This window comes from Macaca mulatta, chromosome 3, assembly GCF_049350105.2.
Source record: "Macaca mulatta isolate MMU2019108-1 chromosome 3, T2T-MMU8v2.0, whole genome shotgun sequence".
Lineage (NCBI taxonomy): Eukaryota > Metazoa > Chordata > Mammalia > Primates > Cercopithecidae > Macaca > Macaca mulatta.
The window spans coordinates 175,637,863-175,657,396 of NC_133408.1; the positions used below are offsets into that span (position 1 = coordinate 175,637,863).

The following is a 19,534-nucleotide window of genomic DNA, read 5'->3' on the forward strand; positions in this document are numbered from 1 at the left end:
GGCTAAACCTAAACTCATTCTGGTATTTTAGAAGCCTTATAATCTAGCTCATCTTGGCTATTCAGGCCATCTTCCACTATTTTCTATGGCCATAACAGGCTCTGTGCTTTTCCCTGTGCAGGTATCTTGCTCTTGTGTCCCTCCCTCCCTCCCTCACCTCACCTCTGCATCAGACCTGCGGAGAGTCTACTTTTCCTTCAAGATTCAACTCAGACCTCGCCTTGTCCATAAAGCCTCCTTAGTAAGTCTAGAAGATGTTGATGTTTGCTCATTTTGATGACCTGTAATACTGGGTCATTCTCCACTGGGCGAAAGCCATTGGTGGAGAATTTACATGACTCATCAATAGAATAATCAATTCAGGTCAGGCATGGTGGCTCACATCTGTAATCCCAGTGCTTTGGAAAACTCAGGGAGAGGGATGCTTGAGGCCACAAGTTCAAGACCAGCCTGGGCAACATAGTGAAACCCCATCTCTATAAAAAATAAACAAATTAGCCAGGCTTGGTGGCACATGGTTGTAGTACCTGTTACTTGGGAAGCTGAGGTGAGAGGATTCCTTGAGTCTAGGAGTTGGAGGCTGCAGTGAGCCATGATTGTGCCACTGCACTCCAGCCTGGGCAACAGAGTGAGACCCTGTCTCTAAGAAAAACTGAAGAATGATCAATACAACCCTCCCTTGTACCTCAGGGAAGGGTTCTTAAGGCATATGTGGTCTTTTTATCATTCTGTAAGCCTAAAGAAGAATAAGGAAAGGAAGTAAACACTATTCTGTATAATAATATGATTCTCTAATGCCATGGATGGATAGAGATGACATCAAAAATTATGAAAGTTAGAAAAATACTTCCTTCCTAGTAGAAGCTACTGTTCTGAGAATTAATGTTTGTGCACATGTGTGTGTCTGTGTGCGCATACCTGTGTGCATGTGTGTGAATGGGCCTAGTCCAACAGGTCCAATAGTTAAGGGACAATCCTGCCCATAACCCATTCAGGTGAGAGATCACAAAGGCAGTCTGGCCTAGGAGATCCCCTTTACCCACTGGGAAAGCAGGAATTCCAAAGCGGTTCCCACTGGACTGCTCTGTGGGATTTGGGGTGTTAATGCTTATCTTAGGCAGTGTGTGCTGCTCTAACAAAACACCTGAGACTTGGTAATTTATGAAGATCAGAAATTTATTTCTCAAAGTTCCAGAGGCTGGGAAGTCCAAAATCAAGGGGCTGGCAAGTATGGTGTCTGATAAGGGCCCAGTCTTTTCCTAGATGGTGCCTTGTTGCTTTGTCCCCTGGAGGGGATAAATGCTATGTTCTCACAAGATGGAAAGGACAGAAGGGGCTGAGCCAACCCCTCCACTCCTTTTATTTTATTTTTAAAAATTTTAACTGTTTTTAGATGGAATTTTGCTCTTGTTGCACAGGCTGAAGTGCAGTGGCTCAATCTTGGCTCACTGCAACCTCCACCTCCCAGATTCAAGTGGTTCTCCTGCCTTAGCCTCCTGAGTAGTTGGGATTATAGGTACCTGCCACCATGCCTGGCCATTTTAAAAAATATTTTTGTAGAGATGGGGTTTCAGCATGTTGGCCAGGCTGGTGTTGAACTCCTGACCTCAGGCGATCCACCTGCCTCTGCCTCCCAAAGTACTGGGATTACAGGTGTGAACCACCCCGCCTAGTCCCTCCAGCCCTTTTATAAGGCACTAATCCACTCACGAGGGCAGAACGCTCATGGCCTAATCACCTCCTCAAGGCCCCACCTCTTAACAGTGTTGCATGTTTGAACATGAATTATGGAGGGGACACAAACATTCAAACAATAGCAATGGCTGTCACAATTATCTAGAATTCCTGAGACTCTCCTCCAGGTGAAGTGATTTAGACTTGGGAAGTGAATTAAGGGGAGAAGGAAGATGATGGTAGACACTGAGGTCCCTTTTGGTGAACAGTTTGTTTTTACCAAAGGCAAATAGAGATTCCCAGTTTGGGAGTTTGATGAAAGGCAATGCTCCGAGGAGAGATAGAGGAATTCTGGGTCAAGGGTTGCAGGTGGGTGACGAAGGGGTACAATTCAGGGGCACCTATGTGGAGGTGTTCATATTTTAGATGCTCTCCTTTTGGAGCCTGGGAAAGTCCTATTTATTTAGTGCTCAGTTTTATCCCTTTCCCACATGTGGACATTGAGTTCATCCTTTTAACTGACCCAGTTCTTGTGAGATGGACCCCTGCGTGGGCTGGCACGGAGAAACCTGGGAGATGAATGGTCAGAATGGAGGGTTATGAATGCAGCTCAGCATTCACAGGGAGTTGCAGTTTTTTTACAGTAATTTTTAGCTTTATGATTTTACTTCAGTGAAAATCTAAAACTGTTCATCTAAGATCTTCTGACTAGTTATTCTTTTATTTTTATTTTAATTTTTTTTTTTTGAGACGGAGTCTCGCAGTCTCCCAGGCTGGAGTGCAGTGGCGCCATCTCGGCCTCCTTGGTTCACGCCATTCTCCTGCCTCAGCCTCCCGAGTAGCTGGGACTACAGGCGCCCGCCACGATGCTCGGCTAATTTTTTGTATTTTTAGTAGAGATGGGGTTTCACTGTGTTAGCCAGGATGGTCTTGATCTCCTGACCTCGTGATCCACCCGCCTTGGCCTCCCAAAGTGCTGGGATTACAGGTGTGAGCCACTGCACCCGACCCTGACTAGTTATTCTTTAACCAAAATTTGTCATAATGTTTTTGTGCTTGCATTTATACTTTTGTGCCCAAATCCCATTTGCACCAGGTAAAAGACAAGTGAAATCACTGTGGCTGTACGGATGAAGCTTTGGAGTTTCAAATAAGGAGATGAGGTAGAACTTTGTCATCTGGTAGCTTATAGTGGTGCCGGGATGCTGAACACCAAAGGATCTGCACCACTGTAGTTTCATATACAAATAGATACACTGTATGTCTCAACTGTACTTTGCAACTTGTAGTTCATTAAAAATAAATATAGGAGGCTGGGCGCAGTGGCTCACAGCTGTAATCCCAGCACTTTGGGAGGCCGAGGCGGGCAGATCACGAGGTCAGGAGTTCAAAACCAGCCTGGCCAACAGGGTGAACCTGCATCTCTACTAAAAATACAAAAATTAGCTGGGCATGGTGGCACATGCCTGTAATCCCAGTTACTCGGGAGGCTGAGGCAGGAGAATTGCTTAAACTGGGACCCAGGAGGCGGAGATTGCAGTGAGCCGAGATTGCGCCACTGTACTCCAGCCTAGGCTACAGAGTGAGACTCCGTCTCTAAATAAATAAATAAATAAATGAATAAATAAGTACATTTATAATGAATAATTTTTCTTCTAATACAGGCAATGATGAGACTAAATTTAAAGCAGATGGAAGAGTGTCATAATGTTAATCTTATCTTCAACGGAGTGAGACAGCTTCATGGTGTTATAAGAGGATAAATCACTGAAATAGACATTTGAGGATCACATGTGGGGAAGTTTTAAGTATAAGTATGAGGTCTGATTCTGAACTAGCAGACAAAGCCTTGAAACCATTAATATAATTTTGAGCAGCTCTTTTATGTAAACAGGCCCTCTCTGAATTAGTATTATAAAAGCCAAACTACAACACTGATTAAAGACAGACCTGATGCTTTTCCTATTATTAAATCCAAGACTAACAATTTCATTGCAGCAAAACAGTATCATTAAATTGATGTTAATTTGAATATTGATTTTTTCAGGTTTTTTTTTGACTAATTTATAAATTTTCTTTGGTGTTTATTTGTAAATTAAAAAATTATTCCAAGTTTCATATTTATACATATTCGAGTAACATGACAAATTTTAAGTGAAACTGGAAGGTTCCTGACAAGTTTTTCTTTGGAGAGAGTATTCATTATTTTAATTTGAGAAAAACCGTGGCTGGGGAGAAAGGTCTTTGGGTTTCATACATACTATTGGCATCATAAATTTGTTTCATTTTCTTTTCCTATTGGTTTTATACAAGATATACTTGGCTCCCTAATTTCTTAGTATGCTTCTTTTGAATACCCCCAGCACCTGGCACAATACTGGGCACATAATAGCTGTTCAATAAATATGGCTAAAATGGATTAAGATTGGAGTAAATTGGAAATGGTTTAGAAAGAAATAGAGTAAAATGCAGCCCTCTATTGCAAAATTACCTAGCCAGGCTGTAAATTCTGATATATAAGGGCCTTTGTGTTTCCCACAGTGCTTAAAATAGAGGAGATGCTTGATCAATGCTGAGAAAGGGAGAAAGTCTTTTCCTCCCCAAAAGGAAGAATAAAACAAGCAGTGACGTGCACAGAGCCCTACACATGTGCTTCCATTGAGATCCATGGCTGCCGTACACCTCAGTACACTGTGTGCCTCAGGCCTATACTCCTGAGTACACACACTCACGCCCCTGTTCACACACACAGATACACACGCTCTTTCTTTCTTTGCAGGGCAGCGCGGTGGTCTAAAGTAGAACATTGCCTGTGATGGGGTAGGCCATTGGAAGCCTTGTCCCCACATGGCCTCTCCTGCATCTGGAAATCTGACCTGTCCAGCTCAAAGGGAGTAATCTAATCCTGGTCACATTTTCAGCGAGTTCTCAAGTATCAGTCGTCTTCCTGATGCATACCCAGGGCTGAATTTCCCCGTGAACTAGCCCAGGCCGGCCAACTATTTCCAAATGAGAACACAGCTCCTGCCAGTGCAGACTTAAGAACTTAAGTTTCTGGGGCAACTCAGTCCTGCTGGAGATTCATTATCCCACTGTTAGTTAAGGGGCAAGCAAGCCTTGGCTGGCATGCCTGCTAGGAGGCCAAGAAGTGGACTCTGTGGCATTTTATAATGATGGGTAAACAGCAGAAAGAAGACTCCAGCTTCTCCCCGCCCACTGGAATTCCAGGGCTTTGGGTCATGTCTGGTGGTAGGTCAAAGACCCCCGTGGGTGGTGGGGCCCAGGAATCTAAGTTCTTAACAAGATCTCTAGATGATTCTGGCATATGAAGTTGGAAACATCCTGACTGTATTAAGGCTATCCATGCTGTTGACCCTGCCCCTATGGCCCAAGTTCAGAATTTCTCCCCTCCCTTGGTGAAGGACCATCCTGTGTTGGCTCAGGGCCACCCAGCCAGGCCTGGGCATAGAGCCGTGGCCCATTAACCTCCTTCCACCGCCGAACCATTTCTTGTTTGCTCTTGCAGATTTTCAGGCCATGAAGAGGAGCGCTGCTCTGACATTTACGTCTCACTCTCCTGATTTAAAACATCTTCATCCCAACCAGAGACTCAGCCTTTCCTCTCCTCCTGTCTGTCTCTGCAGCTGGTGGCTGCATTTCTCCCTCCTTTGTGTAGCAGTCATGTGCCTGTCGTGGAGACAGAAAAGAGCCAAAGTGGCTGCAATATCGTATCTCTCGCCTGTGTTATAAACTGCAGGCCTTGTCTGGATCACGGGAACTATTATCAACATTAGCAGGCCAAGGGCACAGTGCCGAGGATGGCTCCCTTTTCCAGCATAGGCTCGGGAAAAGAGCAGATTAGAAAAAGGCCCAGAAGAATTCCCTCCCTCCTTTCTTCTCACTTCTGCGTTTTAATCCTCTCCCCATCATGTCAATGCATTCTGGACTTGAAATGAACCTAGAAAATGTGTACCATAAAAAATTAGACTGACCAAGGGCACAGATTGCTATATCTTCTTATTTATTTATTTATTTATTTTGAGACGGAGTCTCGCTCTGTCACCCAGGTTGTAGTGTAGTGGCACGATCTCAGCTCACTGCAACCTCCACCTCCCCACCTCCCCGGTTCAAGCAATTCTCCTGTCTCAGCCTCCTGAGTAGCTGGGACTACAGGCGCATGCCACCATGCCCAGCTAATTTTTGTATTTTTAGTAGAGACGGGGGTTTTGCTATGTTGGCCAGGCTGGTCTTGAACTCCTGACCTCAGGTGATCCACCTGCCTTGGCCTCCCAAAGTGCCGGGATTACAGGTGTGAGCCACCACGCCCAGCTGCTATATCTTCCTATCCTTAGGCTGGTCTGGTATCCTTAAAAGCAGAGCCCCTTTCTCTGTATTTTAAAGCTGGTGAAGGAATTGCGCATGATCATGTTCTTAACTGAGTGGTTTGTCACTCTATAAATAATAATTCTTATCCAGAAGGGCAAATACAGTCATTCTAGGAAAAAAACCCAAAAACAACCCAACCTGATAATGAGGAAGACAGGAAGACACATGAGGCTTTGCTCCTGAGGTCAAGACAGCTAGATGGTTTAGTACTTTTAACACAGACAGAGCGTGCATTTCTCTTTTGTTTTCTAATTGGGTCTACCAACCAGGTAGATTTCAATGTGCATTCAACAAATTGAGCACCTACCGTGGCTCTACTTAACCAGTGGTTTCTTTTTTTTTTAGACGGAGTCTTTCTCTGTCGCCCAGGCTGGAGTGTGATCTTGGCTCAATGCAACCTCCACCTCCCGGTTCAAGCAATTCTCCCTGCCTCAGCCTCCCTAGTAGCTGGAATTACAGGCGTGTGCCACCACGCCCAGTTATTTTATTTTATTTTATTTTTTTTGAGATGGAGCTTTACTCTTGTTGCCCAGGCTGGAGTGCAGTGGTGTGATCTTGGCTCACTGCAACCTCTGACTCCTGGGTTCAAATGATTCTCCTGCCTTAGCCTCCCAAGTATTTGGGATTAGAAGTGCCCGCCACCATGCCTGGCTAATTTTTTGTAGTTTTAGTAGAGATGGGGTTTCACCATATTGACTAGGCTGCTCTCAAACTCCTAACCTCAGGTGATCCACCCTCCTCGGCCTTCCAAAGTACTGGGATTACAGGCATGAGCCACTGCGCCCGGCCAAACAGTGGTTTCTAATGCAGGCTTCTCATTGGAATCACTGGGGAAGCTTTCGAAAAATACAGTTTCCTACTCTGAGATTCTGAGTCAGTCAGTCTGGGATGAGGCCCTGGCAGCTGTATTTTCATTGAATTTAGGAAGCAGAACCCTATACTTTGGTCAGTGCTGTGGGGATACAAAGTGATTAGAACTCTCCTATAGTCTTGGAGTAGCCCACGATCTACTGGGGTTGGGAATATTAGACACTCTGCGGTGTATGACCCGTTAAGTTGCTAAGACGAATACAGAGCCTAAGTTGGAAAAAAGATGGAGTGGGATAGAGAGGCAAGCCTTTCCACTGTGTTTGTGAGTGTAGACGTAAAATTCACTTCTTCTCCTCAGGCCTTCAAAGGTCAAACATTTTGTCGAGGATTTGGGCAGGGAGTAGCATGCCAGGCCCGGAGGTTCTAATCCAAATCCCTCAGTTCATGGTTGAAGACGCTGAACTCTAGAGGCGACATGACCCGCCAGAGGTCACACAGCAGACTGTAGGCGGTGTGGCAAGGACCTCGGGCTTGGAGAGAGTCACAGCCACTGGTGCCTCAGCACACCATGGATGGGAGCAGAGTGGGCGTTTTGTCACAGACTCGCTTCTGCAATCCTCGCCAGCCTGCTCAGCTGCTGCCACAGGGCTCAGGGGCTGTGGGTGGCATTTCTCTTCACCTCCACCTCTTGCATTTCCTCAGGCTGAGGGGAGTCACTGGAAAGGCTGTTACTCGTGGGGAACTGGAGCTACCTCTTGAAATGATTGCTCAGTGCATCTCACACTAGGATTCTACAGACCATCCTGATGGCACTGGGGTCTGGATCATTGCATACCGCAAGTGTGTCCCCCTCTGACCTATAATTCTCCTGTTTGGGAAAATCTAGTTAAAATAAACATCCAGAGAAATTGTTATCGTTGAAACAGAGAGAGTCAACATGTGGACCAGTGTACTAGCCAGGATTCTTCAGAGAAATAGAATAAACAGGATGTAAACAGAATAAACAGGAGGAGGCTCATGATGAGGGATTGACTCAGTGATTATGGAGGCTGAGACATCCGGTGATCTGCTCTTTGCAAGCTGGAGACCTGGGAAAGCTGGTGATGAAATTCCAGTGTGAATCTGAAGATCTGAGAACCAGAGGAGTGGATGGTGCAAATCTCAGTCCGAGGGCAGGAGAAAACCAATGCTCCAGCTCAAACACTCAGGCAGGTAGCAAAAGGGACAAATTCCTCCTTCCTCTTCCTTTTTGTTCTACTTAGCCCCTACACAAATTCGGTGATGCTTTCCCACATTGGGGAGGCTATCTACTTTACTGAGTTCTCCAATTCAAGTGTGCTAATCTTTTTTTTTTCTTTTTTTTTGAGACAGAGTCTTGCTCTGTCACCTAGGCTGGAGTGCTGCGGCTCAATCTCAGCTCTCTGCAACCTCTTCCTCTTAGGTTTAAATGATTCTCCTGCCTCAGCCTCCCGAGTAGCTGGGACTACAGGCACACACCACCATGCCCAACTAATTTTTCTATTTTTAGTAGAGATGGGGTTTCACCATGTTGCCCAGGCTGGTCTCAAACTCCTCACCTCAGGCGATATGCCCTCCTCTGTCTCCCAAGTGCTGGGATTACAGTGGTGAGCCATGACCACACCCGGCCTCAAATGCTAATCTTATCCAGAAACAGTCTCACAGATGCATCCAGTTTAATTTGAGTATCACATGGTGTAGTGAAGTTGACACATAAGAGTAACCAATACAACCTTCAGCAGCGAAACTGCTGGTGATGAGAGGGCAGCCAGATGAAAACGTAGCCTGGGGACAGGGTGGACAGAATGGAAGGGAACAAGCACTGGTGTTTTCAGGAAGTCAAAAGATTTGTCTCTCCTCTGTCTTGGGGACAGAGAAGAGGGTGCTAGAAGGTGGGATTTCTCCTGAATCTTTTTCTGTGTGGGCTGGAGATTGTCTCTATCACCTCCTCTACCTACCTGTCACTGTCTTGAGTGGTGTTACTCAAAACGATTGTACCAAGGTGACATGGTCTAGGGAGGGCTCTGCTGCCGTGGCTATGTTCATTGGCTTATGGATTGCACATTTTTCACCTTCACAACATAGAGCAGCGTAACGAGCATCTCATCAGGTCCAGGGACAGAAAAGAGGTGGGTGGGTTAGCTTTAAAAATGAAGGACACACACAGAAATACACACACATACATCAAAGATGAAGAAAGCAAATGGATACCTTGAGTAACTAACTAGAGGACTTTCTCATCTCTTGGTAGTTGAATACACGTAGAAGGGCAACATTGCTAAGATGAGGCTATTTGTGAATTATGCCTCTTCTACCCCGGGCCCTTCTGGGAGCTTTCAGAAAGAGGGCTATGAGGGCTTACCCAGCTCTCTCCCTTCAAATTAAAATGTGTCCAGTTGGAAACACTGACAGGCAGCCTACAGGTTCAGGCCACCCTATTCTCAGTCAGGAAATTCTGAGGACGCTTAATTCAGGAGCCCAGCAGATCCACCCACCCCCTAGACAGTCTTGCTATGGGCCGCTTTGACCTTATGGGCAGAGTAACTGGGTTTCTGCCTTGTGGTACGAACCGTGCATCTCCCTGATGCTAATTTCAGGAGGTGTTTTCTTTTCTTTCTTTCTTTCTCTTTCCTTCCTTCCTTCCTTCCTTCTGTCTTTCTGTCTTTCTCTCTCTCTTTCTTTCTTTCTTTCGTGAGGGTTCAAGAGATTCTCCTGCCTCAGCCTCCCGAGCAGCTGGGATTACAGGTGTGCACCACCACACCTGGCTAGTTTTTGTGTTTTTAGTATAGACAGAGTTTCACTATGTTGACCAGGCTGGTCTCGAACTCCTGACCTCAGGTGGTCCCCTGCCTCGGCCTCCCAAAGTGCTGGAATTACAGGTGTGAGCCACTGCACCCGGCCCAGGTGGTGGTTTTCTATCTAGTTGCCCTAATCTAGAATTTCTGCCTGGTTCACTTACGGGCTAGTCCTGTCTCTCTAACACTAGGATCCTCATGTGTTCTTGCCAATTCTCAGGGTCTGGGGACCCGTCCCCAAATCTAAACCCTCTGGCTTGGACTCTTGGTTTGTATATCCTATTGACGATGTGGGTGGTTCTATTGCAGATCAGGGAAGCCATTTAGCACCAGTGATGGGCTGAGTAGTTGCCTCTGAAGGTGTCCATGCCCTAATATCTGGGTTATCCGAATGAATAAGTTGGGTGTTACATGGCAAAGGGGACTTTGCAGATGTAAATAAGATTACCAACCTTAAAATAGGGATGTTCTCGTGAATTATCTGAGTGGGCCCAGTGTGATCACACAAGCCCTTAAAAGTGGAGAATATTCTCTGACTGAAGCCAGAGAGGTGCAAAGGAAGAAAATGGCAGAGGAGATGCAGCAGAAGAGGAAGTCAGAGAGATTCCAAGTGTGAGAAGGATTTCACATGCTGTTGCCGGTTCTGAGCTGTAGGCACCCACGTGCAAGGACCTGGGAAAGGCCTCTAAGAGCTGAAGGCGGTCCTGCCTCCCAGCCAGCAAGGAAACAGGGACCTCAGTCCTATAACTGCCAGGAGATGAATTTATTTGTCCAACAACCTGCATAGGTTTGGAATTCCTCACTGTCCAGTAAGGACACCTTGGTTTTAGTCAGTGGGACCCATGTTGGACATCTGACCTATAGAAACTTTGAAATAATAGCTTTGTATTATTTTAATCTGCTGAGTGTGTGGTAGTTTGTTGCAACAGCAGTAGAAATGGTGATATTTAAATAACACAAATATAATTACATTGGACACAAAGAATAAAACAACAACAGCAAAAAGATATTGAAGCCTCTTGCTTTCACAGCCGCAATGGCTGCCACCAACAAAAAATTAAGGTGTCTACTGATCACACTTTTGATTTCCTGGGCTCATCACCCCTCCCCTAAAGGTATCTATATTTCTTCTAATGTCTCACATTCTTCTAATCCAGTAACTTCCTATCGTTGCTAGAGATGTGCACGGTTTATTGTAAAACGAGAGGCATATCGTATAGCTACTATTTCATGCTGTTTGTTAATGTCTGTTAGCTTTACAGAACATTGCATTTGCTATATATAATAACTATACAAAGAAGTTATCATTGTCATGATTTTACAGATGAGGCCACTAATATTAAAACTCATGAAAGTTAGGGGATTTGCCCAAGGTTGTATGTTCTTCAAGTGACAGGGGACCGGGATTCAAACTCAAGGTGGTTTGATTTCAAAGCCCATGTTCTGGACCTACTTTCTCCCATCGTTAAGGATGTTTGTCCCTTGGATTTACCTTTGCTTATTGTCTTCCCCTTGGAATGGGAGAGTATGATGGTTTTAAAGAGACGACACAAATTTATTGATCTCCTTAGGAGGTAGAACTGAATTCCCCACCCTTTGACTATGTGAGTCACTTGTAATGAATAGAATAAGGTACAAGTGATAATGTGTGACTCTGACTAGGTCATAAAAGGCGTTGGGACTTCTCACATTCTTTCTTTCCCTTGGATCCCTCACTCTGGGGAAATGCTGTGAGTAGCCCTTGGGAGAAGCTCACATGGGCAGTTACTGAGGCCTCCGGCCAACAGCCAGTGAGACCCAGAGACTGGCCCACAACCATATGACTGAGCTGAGAAGTGGATCCTGCAGCTCTGTAGCTCTGTGGCCCCAGCTGATATAGTGACTGCCACTTCTTGTGAGACCCTGAGACAGAACCACCCAGCTAAGTAAGGCACTCTGGGTCCTGCCCCATGGAAAATGGAGATAATTACCATTTGTTGTTTCAAGCTGGGAAGTTTTGGAGTAACTCATTATGCAGCTGTAGATAACTAATACAGGAAACATTCTTACCCTCTTTCTGTTACTGAGCCTCAGAATTAAACTCTTTTATGGAATCATAAATCTTAGAATTGAAAGGGCCTTTGGATATTAAGTGGTTCAACTCCCTGGTCTATAGTAAAATAGTTGCATGAAGGTTTACTTCCCAAGGCCATTGTGGGGATTAAATGAAGCAATACAAACAATATGTCCTGCTTATTGAGCTGAGTCAGTGTCCAATAAGAGCACGCTTCTCCCCTCTGAATGAGGAGACGAGGGCCCAAGAGGTTAGTCACCTGGCCAAGACCCTAGGGCTAAGTGGCTGCAGAGCCTAGTCCTAAAAGCAATTCCCTATGGCACTGAGCCCAGCACTTCTACTACTGCTTTCTTTCCTCCTGCTTCTCTGCGTTTTAGTCATTAAAGTCACACATGGGAGTACAGGTGGTATCTGAGAAGTGTGAGCAAAGTGTATGGGAAGGTGTGGAGACTGCAGCTGGCCAGGCACTGTAGGACGATGCTGAGATCACATTTGGTCTAAAAACGCCAAAGAGAATTGCTGGAGAGTCTCAAGCCAGCAGTGATGAGATGAAGCTGACATCAATGATGGGAGTGGTTGAGATGGAGAGAAGGTGCGAGGAAGAGAAAAGAAAGGCCAAGGAGGAGAGCATTTAGCAGTTTCCAGGGGGACACAGTGCCTGGCCCTTCCCTTCACCCCAGCATCTATCACAGCCCCCTTGCACAGAGTAGGCACTTGAGAAATGTTTGTTGTCCCTGCGGTTAGTCACGCTGTTGCCCTGCCTTGAATCCCTTCCCCTCTCCTGTCCCATGTGCTAATCCTTGTCCTACCCAGTCTTCAAAATGCAGCTCAGGTACTGCCACCTCCACACACCAGCATCAGCCTCTGACTTTGCATAATCATAAACTATTTCACCTTGGACTTGCTCTGTGATAGCCGATTTCTCATAGAGCTCCCCTTCGCAAGACAGGCAGGGGCTCTGGGTCTGGAACAGAGCCAGCCCGCCCACCCAGGCCTTATGTTCATTTATAGACTCTGATTCTCCTTTTGTGGGTACAGGTCACTGGCCTGCTCTCCCTGGTTATCCCCAGCGGTGTGGGGTTTTGGGAAGGAGATGGAAGCAGAGGGTTGGGACTGTGGCAATATCGTGCTTTTTATTATATGAATGGCATCACATTCATATTGTAAAAAGACTTCCACGTCAAATATCTCAGTGTGTGCTATAAAGTGTGGTCTTTTTAAAATGTTTTATTTTTTAATAGTTTTTTTGTAGAGATGAGGTCTAACTATGTTGCCAAGAGCTGGTCTCAAACTTCTGGCCTCAAGCAATCATCCCACCTTGCAAATCACTGGGATTACAGGCATGAGCCACTGTGCCTGGCCACGTGTTTTTAAAACTTTTAAAGCTATCAGATGCTGAGAACACAGAGGGGATCAGTAACATACCCAGAACCTCACAGAGAGTCCCCCTTGCCGACAGCTCAGCTGGTAACTGGACAGGCGACTGTCTTGGCTGGGGAGAGCTGTGAGTTTTTGAGCCTGGGCCACTCATGATGTTGGCTGTGTGCATGGCCCTGTTGGCGTCCCACAAATGTGAGACTCTTCTGTGCCTGGGATTTGTCTCTGAGCCTTGGGTTTTCAGTTGCCCAGTCTCTCTGTGGTGAACTTCATCTTATATGGGCTTCAAAGTCATCAGGTAAGGGAAAAGTCTCAGATTCAAAACTGTCTTTGGAAAATCTCTGATGTTACCATGAAACCCTTGAGTGTGTAAAATCCTGTGCTAAATTATGTGTCATGAATGTCTAATGCAAAAAGTAATATCCAGTGGGTAATACGAATGCTCTGTTTCCCAGGCTGGAGTGCAGTGGCATGATCTTGGTTCACTGTAACCTCCACCTTCTGGGTTCAAGCCATCCTCCTGCCTCAGCCTCCTGAGTAGCTGGGACTACAGGTGTGCATCACCACGTCCAGCTAATTTTCGTATATATATAATTTTAGTAGAGTCAGGGTTTTACCATATTGGCCAGGCTTGTCTTGAACTCCTGACCTCAAGTGATCCGCCTGCCTTGGCCTCCCAAAGTTCTGGTATTACAGGCATGAGCCACTGTGCCCGGCCCCACAGCATCTTAAATACAGAAAAGGATCTTTAGACACAGGAATTACAGGCTGTGATGAGGTGACCAGCTGTCCCAGTTGCCTGAAACAGTCTTGGTTTTAGCACTGAAAGTTCTGCATCCTGGGTAACACCGAAGTCCCAGGCAAGCCAAGACAGTGGTTGCTTTACGTCAGCATTAAGAGCCACTCACATTATGAAGGACCCATGGGAACCGAGGCTGACAGTGGAGCTCGTGATTCCGTGTGGACTGGAGGACAAATTACCCTGCAATTTCTTCTCTCTTTCCCTGTCCCTCCTCCTACTCACAATGCATGTAATTGAATTCGCATTAGCTATATAAAATATCCTCAAGATATAATTCCTGGATTCTACCGGAAAAGCAGCCCAAAACACAGGGTTTTCTAATGCTGAGTCCTTGACATCATGTCAAGTCAATACATGCATCTGGGTTTGTGAATGGTGTGTGCGTGTGTGTGTGTGTGTGTGTGTGTGTGTAAGGTGGAGTGTGGTACACCAAGGAGCAGCTTCTGACAGGTCTGGTGGATTCCCCTGCTTGCAAGCTTCATTCCACCAATTGCTTATGAGTGGAGTTCACACTTTCCCTGGCTGAGGTTGCTCCTTGAGTTGGGATGTCTCGCAGCAGCAGTTGGCCAGTGCCATGGGGCACATCTCCCAGTCATATCTTGCATGGAACATGGGAGAGCTGCTCATAGAGGGTTGCTGGCATTTACACTCCTAACTCGGCTTTGGAATCTGTGATCTCTCATCAAATCCACACCTTTTGCTTTGTTTCAGAGTTGCCTGGACAGGAGGTCGCTTGGGAAGGTTTCTTCTCCCTTATTCTCTGCCTGGAATTGTCTAGGGATTGCTGGCTGATGGTAAGAGGGTTTTGATGGGGGAGTAAAGTCTAGTTCTGTCAAAGAGCATTTGTAGGTTAGGGACAAACTGTTGTTCAGTTGGAAGAGGGGGATTGAAGCAAATGGATTCATGCATTGTTCCTGCTCTGATATCTTAAAGGTGGTTGGAGGGTGTTTAAACAAAGCAAGGGATCAGGAGTCTTACCCAGGAGTCAAGAAGGGGATGAGACAGGATCGGTCAAATGGCCAGTGGCAGGAACAAGCATGACAGGCAGTCGTGACAGTGTCCTCCATCCAGCTAATGTGTCTGCTAGAAGACAATGCAAAAACCCTCTAGCTGGGACTCTGTGCAAGCCCAGAATTTATGCTCCATCCTCTCCTCTTCTTTTTCCTCTGAGAAATAGGGTCTTGGATGACCCTCTTGGTCTGTATTCTCACATTAGTGTTATTAACGGCCTGGTCATCTAATTAGTCTTTTTTTTTTGTAGGTTAACATGTAATTAGGCATTTCCTCATTATCTTGAGGAATACAGGAGTAGCATCTAAAAGTCATCTTCTATAAATGGATCTAAAGGAGGCTGAGAGACAAGGCAGGGAGCCGGGCATTAACCAACGATGGCAGAAAGGCTATAGGGATGAGCTGCCTCATGGTCACATTTGTTTCTGGCATCAAAGAATGAAGGAAATAGTGGAAATTATTGTTGCTCCGTGTTCTGTGATGTGATATCTTTTGGGCCAACATGAGTTACAGCTGTTGCTAGACGGCTTCTGCAAAGCACTGCTCATAAAGTCCCGTGTTGCCATAAATCATTCCATTCTCATTAGGCCTCCCCACTCAAAACCTGCCCAAAGCACTCTACAAGCTCAGTGACTCCCTAGAAACATCTCAGCTTGGTTTCAGCTCCTCATGTGCAAGGTTTTTATCATCCACCATCTTCACCATCACTCTTACCATCACCATCATCCTGACCATCATCACCATTATCACTTCTTTTTTTTTTTTTGAGACAGAGTCTTGCTCTGTTGCCCAGGCTGGAGTGTAGTGGCACGATCTTGGCTCACTGCAACCTCTGCCTTCTGGGTTCAAGCTATTCTCCTACCTCAGCCCCCTGAGTATCTGGGACTACAGGTGTACACCACCACATCCAGCAAATTTTTATTATTTTTTTTAAGTAGAGACGGGGTTTTACTGTGTTGGCCAGGCTGGTCTCAAACTCCTGGCCTTGAGTGATCCACCTGCCTTGGCCTCCTAAAGTGCTGTGATTACAGGTGTGAGCCACCATGTCTGGCCCTATGATCACTTCTTGAGCACTGTTGTAAGCTGATTACACATATTATTTCATTCAATCCTCGTAATAACCCTAACATTATCTCCATTTTAAAGATTTAAAAAACAACAACAACAAAAAAAAAAACCCAAAACTAGGTCCAAAGAAATCAAGTGACTTGCTAAGTTCACGAAGTTAGTAAGAGACAGTGCTGGGATTTGGGCCCAGGAAGCGAGACACAGAGCCTGCTCCTGCACTCCTTACTGCACCTCCTTGACTTCATGATTTTACATCTGGTACTTTCGTTAGCCAGTTGTGAACAGGAAATGCTGTTTTGACTTGGATGGATGATAGCTTGGAGGTCCTACATTTTTTTCCATTTAAGCTCACCTCCAAGGACAGGTCTGAATTAAACTTCCCAGTTGACAATGGCATTGGAGATTTGTGACATCATCATCAGAAACTATTAAGCATCTCCCTCCAATGAGCAAGCCAGAGTAAGTTTTACAGAGTCCCAGACCGTGCCAAAGAACTTGCCTTCAAAGCATTTAGTAGAAGAGATAACACACAGACAGACAAGTACAATAAAAATTTAAAGAGTTATACCTGCTGTGAGAGAAGTTATAAAGCTTGGTTGAATTCTTGGGTTTATTACATAAGTCAGACTACATGTCTTTTTGGGCACCACGATATTCACAACTGTGTCCAAGTTAAGGGCTCGTGCATTTTAGAGATGGGAACAAGGGACGGTTCACAAAGTGGAACCAGGGAGAGCAGATGTAGAAATCTTACATCTGGGATTACCAGGGTTCTTGAAGGCTGTAGATCTTCTCATTTCCTTAGTCAACAAGTAACTCCGTATAGAAGCCTGGTCTACTGCTCGTTCTCGGACTGTCATGAGCAAGAAGGCAACCCAATCTGTGTGAATAATGGGAAACCCAAATGAATGGTGTTTTTTGAGATGTTTCTGTTTGTGTTTCAACACCAAATGTTGAAAGCAGAAAGTTGGTTTTGTTTTGCTATAGCTGCTGATGCCAGGAGACGTGGAACTGCGCGTTCACTGCCATGTTCTGGCTAATGGCCAGCAGTGAGGAAGGAACGCTTGGGGCACTGCTGGGGGGCGTCAGCACATGGACTGACTCTGCACAGGCATGCTCAGAGCAGCCCTCTGGATGCCTGACCCCTGCCTCTGTTTCTCAACAAACATGGCCTTTGTCACCAGAGTGCTCAGCCCATCTCTACTGGGACCGTCATTCATCTAATTGTCCCAGTCAGAAATCTTGTGTGGTCTTTGATTTCTTCTTCTTCCACATCACCCAGATATCTCAAATACATCCACTTCCTTCCATCTCTGCTGCTAATGCAGAATTCCAGACAGCAACATTTCTCACCAGGACAACCACACCAGCTGCTTACTTGTCTCCTACTTTCTCTCCAGTTCCTTCAATTTATTTTTTCTCCTCAGAGTAGCCTAGATTTTTTTTTTAAAAAGATATATTATACCATATGACACTCCTTCTTAAAACACTTCAATGGTATTCCATTACATGTTGGAAAAAAGTCCAGATCTCATAGTATGGCTATCAAGGTCCTCCCTTGTCCAGGCCCTGCCCACCTTCCCAACCCCACCTCCCCTGATCCAGCCCCTGTGCACCTTTCCAATTCCATCTTGTTCTACTCCCCACCATCTCACTCATGTCACTTGGGCCACTCCGACTGCTTTGTGTTCCTTAAATTCATGCAACACTTCCCATACCTGGTCTTCTGACGCATAGTTCCCTCTGCATGGGACACTTTCCCTCCTGAATGCTTGCATGGCTGGCCTATTTTTATACTTCAGGTTTTGCCTTAAATATTTCCTCCTCAGCATCTAGAACTAGAAGTACCATATGACCCAGCCATCCCATTACTGGGTATATACCCAAAGGATTATAAATCATGCTGCTATAAAGACACATGCACACGTATGTTTATTGTGGCACTATTCACAATAGCAAAGACTTGGAATCAACCCAAATGTCCATCAGTGACAGACTGGATTAAGAAAACGTGGCACATATACACCATGGAATACTATGCAGCCATAAAAATGGATGAGTTTGTGTCATTTGTAGGGACATGGATGCAGCTGGAAACCATCATTCTCAGCAAACTATCGCAAGAACAGAAAACCAAACACTGCATGTTCTCACTCATAGGTGGGAACTGAACAATGAGATCACTTGGACTCGGGAAGGGGAACATCATACACTGGGACCTATCATGGGGAGGTGGGAGGGGGGAGGGATTGCATTGGGAGTTATACCTGATGTAAATGACGAGTTGATGGGTGCTGACGAGTTGATGGGTGCAGCACAGCAACATGGCACAAGTATACATATGTAACAAACCTGCATGTTATGCACATGTACCCTAGAACTTAAAGTATAATAATAATAATAACAAAAAATATTTCCTCCTCAGCAAGGCCTTCCCTGAGTGATCTCCTTTCAGCTGAATCATTGTGCTTTGTTTCTCCCTGGCACTTAGCATGCGTTGAAATCACACATACATTTGTTTATGTTCTTGTTGAATGCCTGTCTGCTATCTGCACTGACGTTCAGTGAGGAAAGGGCTACGTTAGTTTTGCTCAGCATTAGTTTACTTTGGGACTCCTAGCATAATGCCTTAAAGAATGTGTTTTATAAATATTTATTGAATAAATAAGTGTTTATTTCAATGAGGTTCTATTGTCCTTTTGTATGGAGGCTAGCCCAGCTTGCTAAATGCTTGTGCCCAGGCATGAGTGAATGTTAAACAGAAAACAAAAAATACAGTTTTTTAAAATTAGTTTTTTTATTTCAACAGTTTTTGGGGTAGAGGTGGTTTTTGGTTGCATGGAAAGGTTCTTTAGTGGTGATTTCTGAGATTTTAGTGCACCTGTCACCTGAGCCGTGTATATCATACCCAGTATATGTAGTCTTTTATCCATCACCTCCCTCCCAACCTGCCCCCCACCAAGTCCCCAAAGTCCATTATATCACTCTTATGCCTTTGCGTCCTCATAGCTTAGCTCCCACTTAGAAGTAAGAACATATGGTATTTGGTTTCCCATTGAAAGTGTGTTTTGTATTTGGTGACTTTTCCCCCAGTCCCTCTTTGTCTCTGTTAATGAGCTCAAGATATGAGGTAGAAGAGGTCTGGAAGCCATTTGCCTTTCAGACCCTTTAAATGAGGCACAAAAAGAGGTGCTTCTGGGGATGGAGAGGAAAGAGAGCTCGATGTAGCAGGCGTTTGGCATATGGAGAGCAGGTTGGCCCCAGAAGGGATCCTTCGAGGATCATTAAAGATAATTTGCTTCCAGCCCCTGTGGCCGTCCCCTCCGCAGAAGAGTGGCAGACAGCCTGGCATCTGGAAAGTTCAGAGGACTCTGAGTTAGGCAAATGAGCAACCTGCTCAGTTCCTTCTTTGCAGGGGAAAATGAGTGACTCCTAGTTGCTGGGGGAAAGAGCAAGGCTGGCAGAGGTTGTATCTGTGTCACTCCCACCCCCAGTGACCTTGCCAGTTAAGCCCTCCTCCACCACATGGAGAGTCCCATC

General features: G+C 45.5%; 1 long non-coding RNA gene across 1 annotated transcript in view; it reads left to right on the plus strand.

The window, feature by feature from the left end:
- The window catches only part of LOC144339978 (uncharacterized), a 178,642-nt gene that overhangs the window by 55,846 nt on the left and 103,262 nt on the right, over positions 1 to 19,534 (plus strand). The window contains exon 3 of the long non-coding RNA XR_013415627.1: positions 14,627 to 14,709. This is a non-coding gene — a long non-coding RNA (uncharacterized LOC144339978). The remainder of the gene's footprint in view (positions 1 to 14,626; positions 14,710 to 19,534) is intronic.